Consider the following 8,966-nt stretch of genomic DNA (forward strand, 5'->3'; position numbering starts at 1 on the left):
CCGTTTTAGTTTCAAGTTTCAACATACGTATTTACATTGCAGTACGTTTACTAATAAAATATTTTTTAAATAGCATGAGTTGGAAAAATATAAATTGAATCCAGCGTGAATTTAAATATATGATAATATGCCGACTTTTATTACAAAAAAAGATATATTACATCCAATGTGCTATTTAAACAATTTCATTCAAAACATTGCATAAAATAATATAATATTATTGTGTCAGTTGCTTGGATTATCTTGACGAAATTTCACGACCTAATAATAATTTCGATTATTCCGCTGTGCCATGTCAACAAATGCTACTTTGTTAATACCGTAAAACGTCAATTATCTAGATATCAACTATTCGAACATCGATTATCTGGACTTCCAATTATACGGGCATTGCCTCTCTGACTCTCGATTATCCGAGACATGTAATCAGAGATTCTTGTACATATAGGTCACCAAGTCGAAAATCTACTCCCTGTGTACACGCAGAACCTTCCTTGCATTACGCAGTACGTAGTATACGCTATAGTATCGATATACAAATGCTTTTGACAGTATATAGATATTCATAACAAAAAAAAACAAATATTTTTAACATAATATATTTTAACGAATCCAATGGTAAATACAGCTATACATTTTACAGGAGAAGAAGGTTTTAGGAGAAATAATTTTCGGAAAAATTCAATTATTCCGAATGCGTTTGAAATATAAACGAATTTCTACGTCGTAAGTCTATTTCAATAATACACCATACGTGTTCGACGCTTAAAATAATTTCAAGTGTCTTCCTCAATGCCAGTTAAAGTAAATACACTGTAGATACCAGAAGTATAGAATATCGTTGAACGTCGTTTAATCGCACAAATTGACATTCTTATTCAAAATTATTGCAACATAATATTTGAAAAAGAATTAGAATAAACAATAACGTTAAAGAAATATATTATATTTTTCTACATCAGCATATACGTTATTCAACGAACTGGGAAGGAGAGTGATAAAGCGTATGTTTTCTTTGATTCAGTTAAACTATTCCCCTGCTATTACGATACGAGATGACAATAGCATCGTTTAGTGAAAAATTACTCTCTCGAAGCAGCATTTCGTACCAAGTAGATGTAATCGTATCGAAGTTAACTTGGAAAAATAAACGTATTACATCATTTCAAATGATGCAAGTAAAATCACACAAGATTGAACAAAAATTACGCTTGCATTCGCATCGTGAAGCCTTGAATAAAACGCGGAGAAGGGAAACAAGTTTCCTATCCATTATCACGATGAGCATGTTGCAACGTCATTAGCGTATAATTTCATTCCGTGTTGTATAATTGCATAGCATAATTGTCGACGACGGAAAATCCTCCGCGATACTCTAATAACGCGCAAACTTCTCGTCTATACGAAACGAACCTTGTCTTCCTCGTGTCTACCGAGTCGTCCCGTTCATAACGAAATAAGAACTATCGTCGTAAAAACTGACCCACAATATCGTAATACATACATACGTTCATCTGTAAATGAGGAAAATTCCTTTCTGATTTTGCCTTGACGATCAATATATCGCTACGTGCTCGCTCATAGCACATGTCAGGCATGTTGATTGTAAAACAATAGTATAGCATAGTGTGTAGTGTGTGTTGCTGGAAAGAAGACTAGCGTAAGGAATGCATATGTGATTGCTTATTTCATGTAGGCTCAATGTAATTCAGAATGCGTATATTGGCCGAAAACGTCACGTATACGAACAAGACAATACATACAACAACGTGTGACGGTAAACAATACAAAGTACCGTCCTTGCCCCTGTGTCGGCCAGCTAGTTTTCTTTCCAGCAATGCACGACACATTACATAACATATACAAAAAATGCATTACCGCTTGTTAGCAGAAAAAGTTAATACAAATTCATATTGTACGAACGTAAAGAGATAAAATCTAGAGATTCGTTTCAACTCGCTATTTCATATTGTTTATAACACAGTTATTTTCATCCGATTTCTAATTCTGGGTTCCCATAACGGTAATTGACACGTGAATGGCGGATGTCTGATAAGAGTTACGAAAGAATGACCTCGCGTACCATAACCTCGTTTATAACTTAACTGATAGTATTGTGAAATAACAATTATTATAAGTGAATGGTGGAAAAACTTGAATGGAGCGACTGGTATATAAAGTCATCGTATAACAAGATTTATAATTAACGCGGAGCGAAATAAAACGATCTATCTACGATCGTAATTCGTGGATAGATATTCCTTCGGTTTCTACATAGATTCCACTCATCTGTAATATAAAAAAATGGCGGTATTAGATTCTAATTAAAAATAATAATTCTAAACGTGTAATTCTAATAGAAGAATTCTCTAATTCGAAGTGATTATGAAAGCTGGCCAAAAACAACGCAAACCCTTATTCGGCGGTAGCTTGTACATATACGCTTGTGGATAACGAGCTTAAGAGAAAAGCTCGCACGCGAAGGGTTCGGAAGAAGAAAGAGCACGAATCAGCGCGCCAATCGTTCCTTTTCCCGATACAGACACCTTCTCGAGAATTCGTGTCCAGACCCGTTACGTCGAAGGAACAGAACGCCTTCGAAGATGCAGCCACTCCGTGAAAACATATCGCAGCTTTCCTGGCCTGGTCTCTCGGTCAAAAGCTCTCGCAGAAGACAATTCGCTTCCACTTTGCTGTATCGTTTCTCGACACTGCACCGCGGCAAAGACGCCGAGAATAAATCCACGATACCGATTTGTCGCCAGTGCCTGGTGATTTTGGCACGAGGCTCACGTGCCACGATAAAGCGACGTGCCGATCGGGACAAAGACGCCGGAACAGCGTTTTCTCCAGTAGCCACCGCACGTTCGACAACCCGACGAATGTCGTAAGCTCGCTCTGTTCTTCAAATTCTTTTCCTTTTATTTCCTCCTGTTTCCTTTCCTTTTCTCCCTTTTCTATCGTGGAAGATATTATGGTTTGTAGATCGCGTACGCACGAAGAGAATCGAAGTTTGCTCCGAGATCTTTTTCAGATTTATTTATCAGACTCGTTTGAATATTTCTGTTAACCTTTTTAATGATTCCATGAGAATGGAATGATACATTGTAAATGTATACTGCAGATCTAAAAAGCAAACTTGTCATTACTTATTGTCAAATTTAAAAACTTGCTTAAAGATTCTCTAACGTCGCGTTATTGGAGATTATTTTCAAACGTTGGTTTCAGATAATTATATAAAGTAACTTTATATATTATATTATTTGAAATTCTCTCGAAATCTGCTTCATCGCTGTGCGTACAACTTGACAGTACACGAACTATTTTCTTGTAACAATTTCAGTTAGGAGTATCAATTGATGCGTGACCCCGAACTTATGAACGCTGACGTACAATACAATACCACGAGTAATTATTCGAACGAGTATATGTTTGCTATTTATCATTGGAAAGCTCGTATCTCCGATTGTGAGTTTGTATAATTCAAACCGCAAGAATCGACAAAGAGAAATGCTGCTTCCTTTATTATGGTGTCGGTCAGTGCAATTAATGATCATGTTTATCGTTAAAGGCGTTAAGGCAGATTCGGAGAAATATTAATTTCAAGTAGTGATACTATCGAATCGTATCGAATAAGTATGTTTGAAAATTCATGGCAATTCGAATCATCACGCGTGACCCAATTGATAGTCCTTGAATCAAGAATGTACAGATTCTGCTTGATTTTACGTGGCGCAAGCATACCATCACAGCCAAATTTTATCTTTCGGGAATAAAATCGTCGGTTCCAGAAACAATCTTTCTGCCCTAATAAAATTACAATTCGCTGTTTTTTCAACGAATAACTGAATCTTTATACGGTTTAGCTTAAGAACGATAAACAGATGATGGCGATGACTGGGCCATTTCTGACCAGTACAACTTCCTACGTGCAATTCCATTGTTAAATATGTAAAAATAGGCTATTACAGTTACTATTATAGAACTTTACTCAAAGATTTATCGATTATCATTCTAGTTATCTAACGGAAGCTATGTAACTATCGAAATTATAAATCTGAAGAAACTAAATTATACGCAACGAGATGCGTAGAATCATAAAATATTACGAAAAAATTATGAAAGATATACAACCGACCGTCGTATAACGGGGAGATACGTTGCGCGTTAAAGGAAGCAGCGTCATATACGTCGTATACCATAATATGCGTTATACGAATCACTTACATATCTTGCGAATTTTATTATTAATGCGTTTCTTTTATATCCTTGTTCGTATCCTTTATTTCGTTGAGCATCGTAGTCTGAAACGACCCAACCAGCCGAGGGTTAAACGTTGGAACAATCGGCTCTTTGTATTTGGCTCGTTAGACGAACGATAATTCACGCCCGCCATTACGCAACTTAAAAGAAACCCACAAACGCACAGTACTGCCAAACGAAACAAACTGCGAAACAGCGAACACATTTGACACGTGACGCAAACCATTGACAAATTTTCGTAACAACGATCGTTGTCGAAACGTGTCGAGCAGCGATCTAATAATATCGATACCGTTTCAACTATATGCGGTCCACGCAGCCATGTCGTACAACTGAAACTTCAAGGCCATCGAAATCGCGCGTACGCTGGTAGAAGCGATCATAATATGTCTCGATCGGAGAATTCATACGGCGCTGATAATCGCGAATCGATATCGAGCAATGAAAACAGCGAAACAGTAGAAATCGGACGTTGTAACACTGTAACACGCGATACGATACGTTGACCGGCTTAAATTGCGAAAGCGTGCAACAGCCAGTCAAGGTGAGAAGGCCAGCGGCGATGTCAATCTAAACAGTCGCCTCATCATTACGCCTTACTGACAGAGTCATTAATGTGCGATAAACAGAAGGATTAGAAGCATGAATAGCTAAAGCTGGACAAATGTTTCGTGTTTCAAAATAACTATGATTTAAGATACAGCGCTTAGAACGATCGGAGTATCGCTATCCGTGTTACATCGATTTCCATGCCGATTTTATGCTTCTTATACTTGCATAAATTGTTCTATCGATTATCTCTACGTCAATCTATATACATATATATGTATATCACAGTATCGTACGAGTAACATGTCGATTCACATCAATATGTTGTTCACCTTGTTTCTCTATTTTATTCTCCTTTTATTTGAATAGATCGGATAGAACTTCATTTTCAACAAGCTCTGTTCAAAGAATTTAAAATGGTTGGAAGTAGAAACACGATTGTGTAGTGGGAAGATAGGAAAGTCCAATCACGTTACGAAACGCAAGATGAACGTCTGATGATCTATTTAAATTTCAACGAGATCATCAAGCCATACCGGTAGTTGAAGACTTTTATGCCGGGTCGGATCCAGCACTCGCGCCTATTGTAAATTTGCCCCGAGCGAAAACACTTGTCACTTGTCCAAAGATAAACGAGTCTGGCTTGAAACATTAACGAGATCTCAACGAATACCAAAGTGGAAATGTTAATCGGCTGACAAAGCCGATTTCGAACCGATGAGATCCACGCTTGAGACAAAAATATACAAAGCTTCGCCCCTAACAAAAAGATCAAGAACGTATGACATAGCTTTCGCTACCATTTCCCGTACGATAGAAGCATACTTCTTTATAACCAAGCATGTCGCTGATTCATATTGCATACTATTGCGACCATATTTGTGTTCTAGTCGAAGCTTTAACCGCTGACGAACGCGAAATTCGCGTTAATAACGTACAACATGGATAATGTGGAACGTGAGAACGTGACGACCATTTCTCCAATTAATTCTCTTCCTAGCGCACCATCGCTTCACTGTTCATCCACTATCATGATGATCGTGTCAGCAATGGACATTCGTAACATCCCATCGTCAATAATTCTGACTGCTTCCAAACACGAACGACTTCAACCCTCTTCCATATAAATATCAATAATTGGAATATTTTTTCGCATACCTACCCAACAGTCATAATCCAAGGAGTGTTTCGCACTAATTATCACCGAGAGATTGGTTCACTGATTACCAACACGATTGCAACAGATTCTTCGTCACACCGTTTGTTTCTTCTTCTATTGCAACGTACCAGTAGCACTGTTCCAGTTTAGCCGGCTAGCAAACCACCTATCACGAGATTACGGTGCTCGAAACACGACACACGCGTCGCGATGATCGCGTGGCAGATCCTGGACCGCGAGGTTGTCAGGTCACTCGCGAGAACCCCTCGAAATCTCAGGTATCCCTGGTGAAACACGGAAACACAAGGTAACGAAGCTACGACAACAAGGATGACGCACGTGCACCAAGCGACAAGTCGCCGATTATTACACGGAACATAACATTCGTTGTCATGATACTCGCGATCGACTTACTGGAGCGAACAGGTGGGCGAACACGGACAAGACTAGTCACGCTGTGCGAGACACGCGAGTCTCGTGAGGTTCGCAAAACCAACAAAAGAGAAGACGCACGCGTCGCGACGGCTTGACGTCGACTGAGGAGAGATGGATACGCCGCGTCGCGTCTGTACGCCCCTGCTACCACGAGCCCCCACCAACCGACGCTTTGGAGGCGCCACCGACGCTTCGCCACCCCTCCGGCTTCTCGTTCGTTCCGTTTTCTCTGTCTGTTCTGCCTTGGTGCGTCGAGCCACCGCGCCGTCGTCGTCGTCGTCGTCGTCGTCGTCGTTGTCGTCGTCGTCGTCGTCGTCGTCGTCGTCGTCGTCGTCGTCGTCGTCGTCGTCGTCGTCGTCGTCGTCCGCTTTCTATGTACATACATTCTTTGTATCAACTGGCGAACGAGAGCCGATGAGTCTAACGATATCTAACAAAATCGATTCTTTGCCATTTTTCTTTCACTTTTTATAAGAACGATATTTATCTCGTAAACTTCGTAAACATAGAGAAGTGTATAGTTATGAAGCATGTAAGATTTACTTTTTATGTCTAAATTAGTATAACTCGTGTGATTTGTATAGCTCGAGACGTATCCCTTGTGCTCTATAGAGATCGACGGTATTTCAATTTTTTTTTAACAAAATATTTATCATAATATACAGGATGCTAGCCATACTACATTTTTTAATTGCAACCAAAATAAAAAGATAGTAGAGGACAAAGAAATATCGTACAAAGAGAACATATTTTTACGGCCGATTTTTTTTTTTACATTACTATAATATGTGTGAATTTTACAGTTGCAATATTTTTTTAAATAAATATGTATATATATCTTTCTGCGCGGATGAACATTTTTCGCCAATATACATAAAAGAGCACGAAGATGGCATAGTAAAAAATTGATAAATTTATTCGTTCATTTCTTCACTAATAAACGAGTTGTTTTAAAACGAAAGCTTCTATTTCATAAAAATCTCATTTTCAGCGAAAAACTTTTTTCTATATCTTTCATCTCACTCTGTCGATTTGCCTTTACTCCTTGGATATCGTGAGGTGACACGAGAATTGAGGGTTGACCCTCTTGTGAGAACGCGTCATCTGATGCCAAGCTACCGATGACGATTACCACCCAGTTGGAAATGCTAATCGTGGCAGGTCATGCAACTTTTAAGAGCGAATGACCGTTTGTCTGATACGTCGATAGTAGTCTTCGTTGCATGCACGTTTGTTATATGATGCGATTCAATTCTGTCAGTCGATTATGCCCTGTGATGGGAGGCGATGACACGCTAATGTATGGCTGAGAAACGCTCTCGGTGACTATATGACAAATTGTGCAAAGAATGAAATGAAAAAGGATGGTGGAAGATGAATGATGATATATATATAGCATACGAGTGATAGTTACCTTACAGGGAATAGGAGAGCATTTTGTATTTTATAGTTAATTTCAGAATTTTAAATCGCACGTGGTCACGTTGATCGTATATCCTTCGTTGAAAATGACTATTGAAATAATTTTTCAACTAACTAATAATAATCAACTAATAATAATCTGTAGAATCTAAACGAAGAACTGTTCCTCGATGCGAAGAACTTTTGTCATTTAACGAAACAAAATGGATGATCTGTTGAGAAAGTTTGAATAAATGTGAAAACATTATGGAGTGATAAACTACAATATTTACAAAATATATTATATAATACCGTTCCTTCAACGTTACATACGAGTTACACAACGAACCCATCGTTCATATTCCACGCGCAAGGTAACTCTTCTGTTACCAGCTGCCACAACGTAAATAAGCTCCATGTTGTTGACATTATCAGCCACGTGTGTCCTAATTACGTTCGGCCAGAACTAATTGTAAATTGCTGGAATATACCGATGCGCGAACTTATCGCATCTTCCTCGAATTCTTTGACTTCGATCGTTACTATATAAATGTCTGTAGAATTTAAGAAGTTACGCGTGGCCGCGCAAATCTATGAAGAACTCCAATTACCCGTCACGACGTTTCTGGTGGAGCGAGTTTCATTATGATGTTAATATACTCGCGCGAATGGCCTCGAGAGCCATTTGTCACGACTGTCGCAAGTTCACCAGTTTAATGTATCCGTACTCCTCGATGGTTGGTTCCTCGCAGCATCGCCTTTGGTGCAATTTTCGAATGACAATGCACCGTTACCAGGCAATGTTGTCTGCTAGATAAAATAGGCTTACACGTATCGCAAGCGTATTGGAGTTTCAATGGCCCCTGTTTAACCTATACTGTTCGATAAGACACGAACGATAGTTGAGCGACTGAGAAAAAACTCTTTGGCGAGCTTTTGTACGTTATTTTATTTATTTATTTATTTTTGCTTTTAATAAGAATTCGACCTCGTCTTGCTAGATTATCATATAGGTAATAACTGATAAAATGTTTACTTATAAATTATAAGTTCTGCTGACATATTATTAATGATCGAAGTACATAGTTAGAAATCAACATATCTCTAAGTTGTAGGAATAATCAATCGTTAATTTTAATGATCCTGCTATCAACGCGTC

General features: G+C 38.6%; 1 protein-coding gene across 15 annotated transcripts in view; it reads right to left on the bottom strand.

Annotated features, from left to right (window-relative positions):
- Positions 1–6,511, bottom strand: part of LOC117159936 (CUGBP Elav-like family member 1-A) — a 355,184-nt gene extending 348,673 nt beyond the window's left edge. For 13 of the 15 annotated variants that reach the window (XM_076621605.1, XM_076621613.1, XM_076621611.1 and 10 more), the window contains exon 1: positions 5,975–6,511. The gene's annotated coding sequence lies outside the window, so the exon portion shown is untranslated. Of the gene's footprint in view, positions 1–5,970 lie in introns of all 15 variants that reach the window. The other 2 variants (XM_076621600.1, XM_076621601.1) reach the window with 2 other exon arrangements.
- Positions 6,512–8,966: the final 2,455 nt, after the last annotated feature.

This window comes from Bombus vancouverensis, chromosome 9, assembly GCF_051014615.1.
Source record: "Bombus vancouverensis nearcticus chromosome 9, iyBomVanc1_principal, whole genome shotgun sequence".
NCBI classification, from domain to species: Eukaryota; Metazoa; Arthropoda; class Insecta; order Hymenoptera; family Apidae; genus Bombus; species Bombus vancouverensis.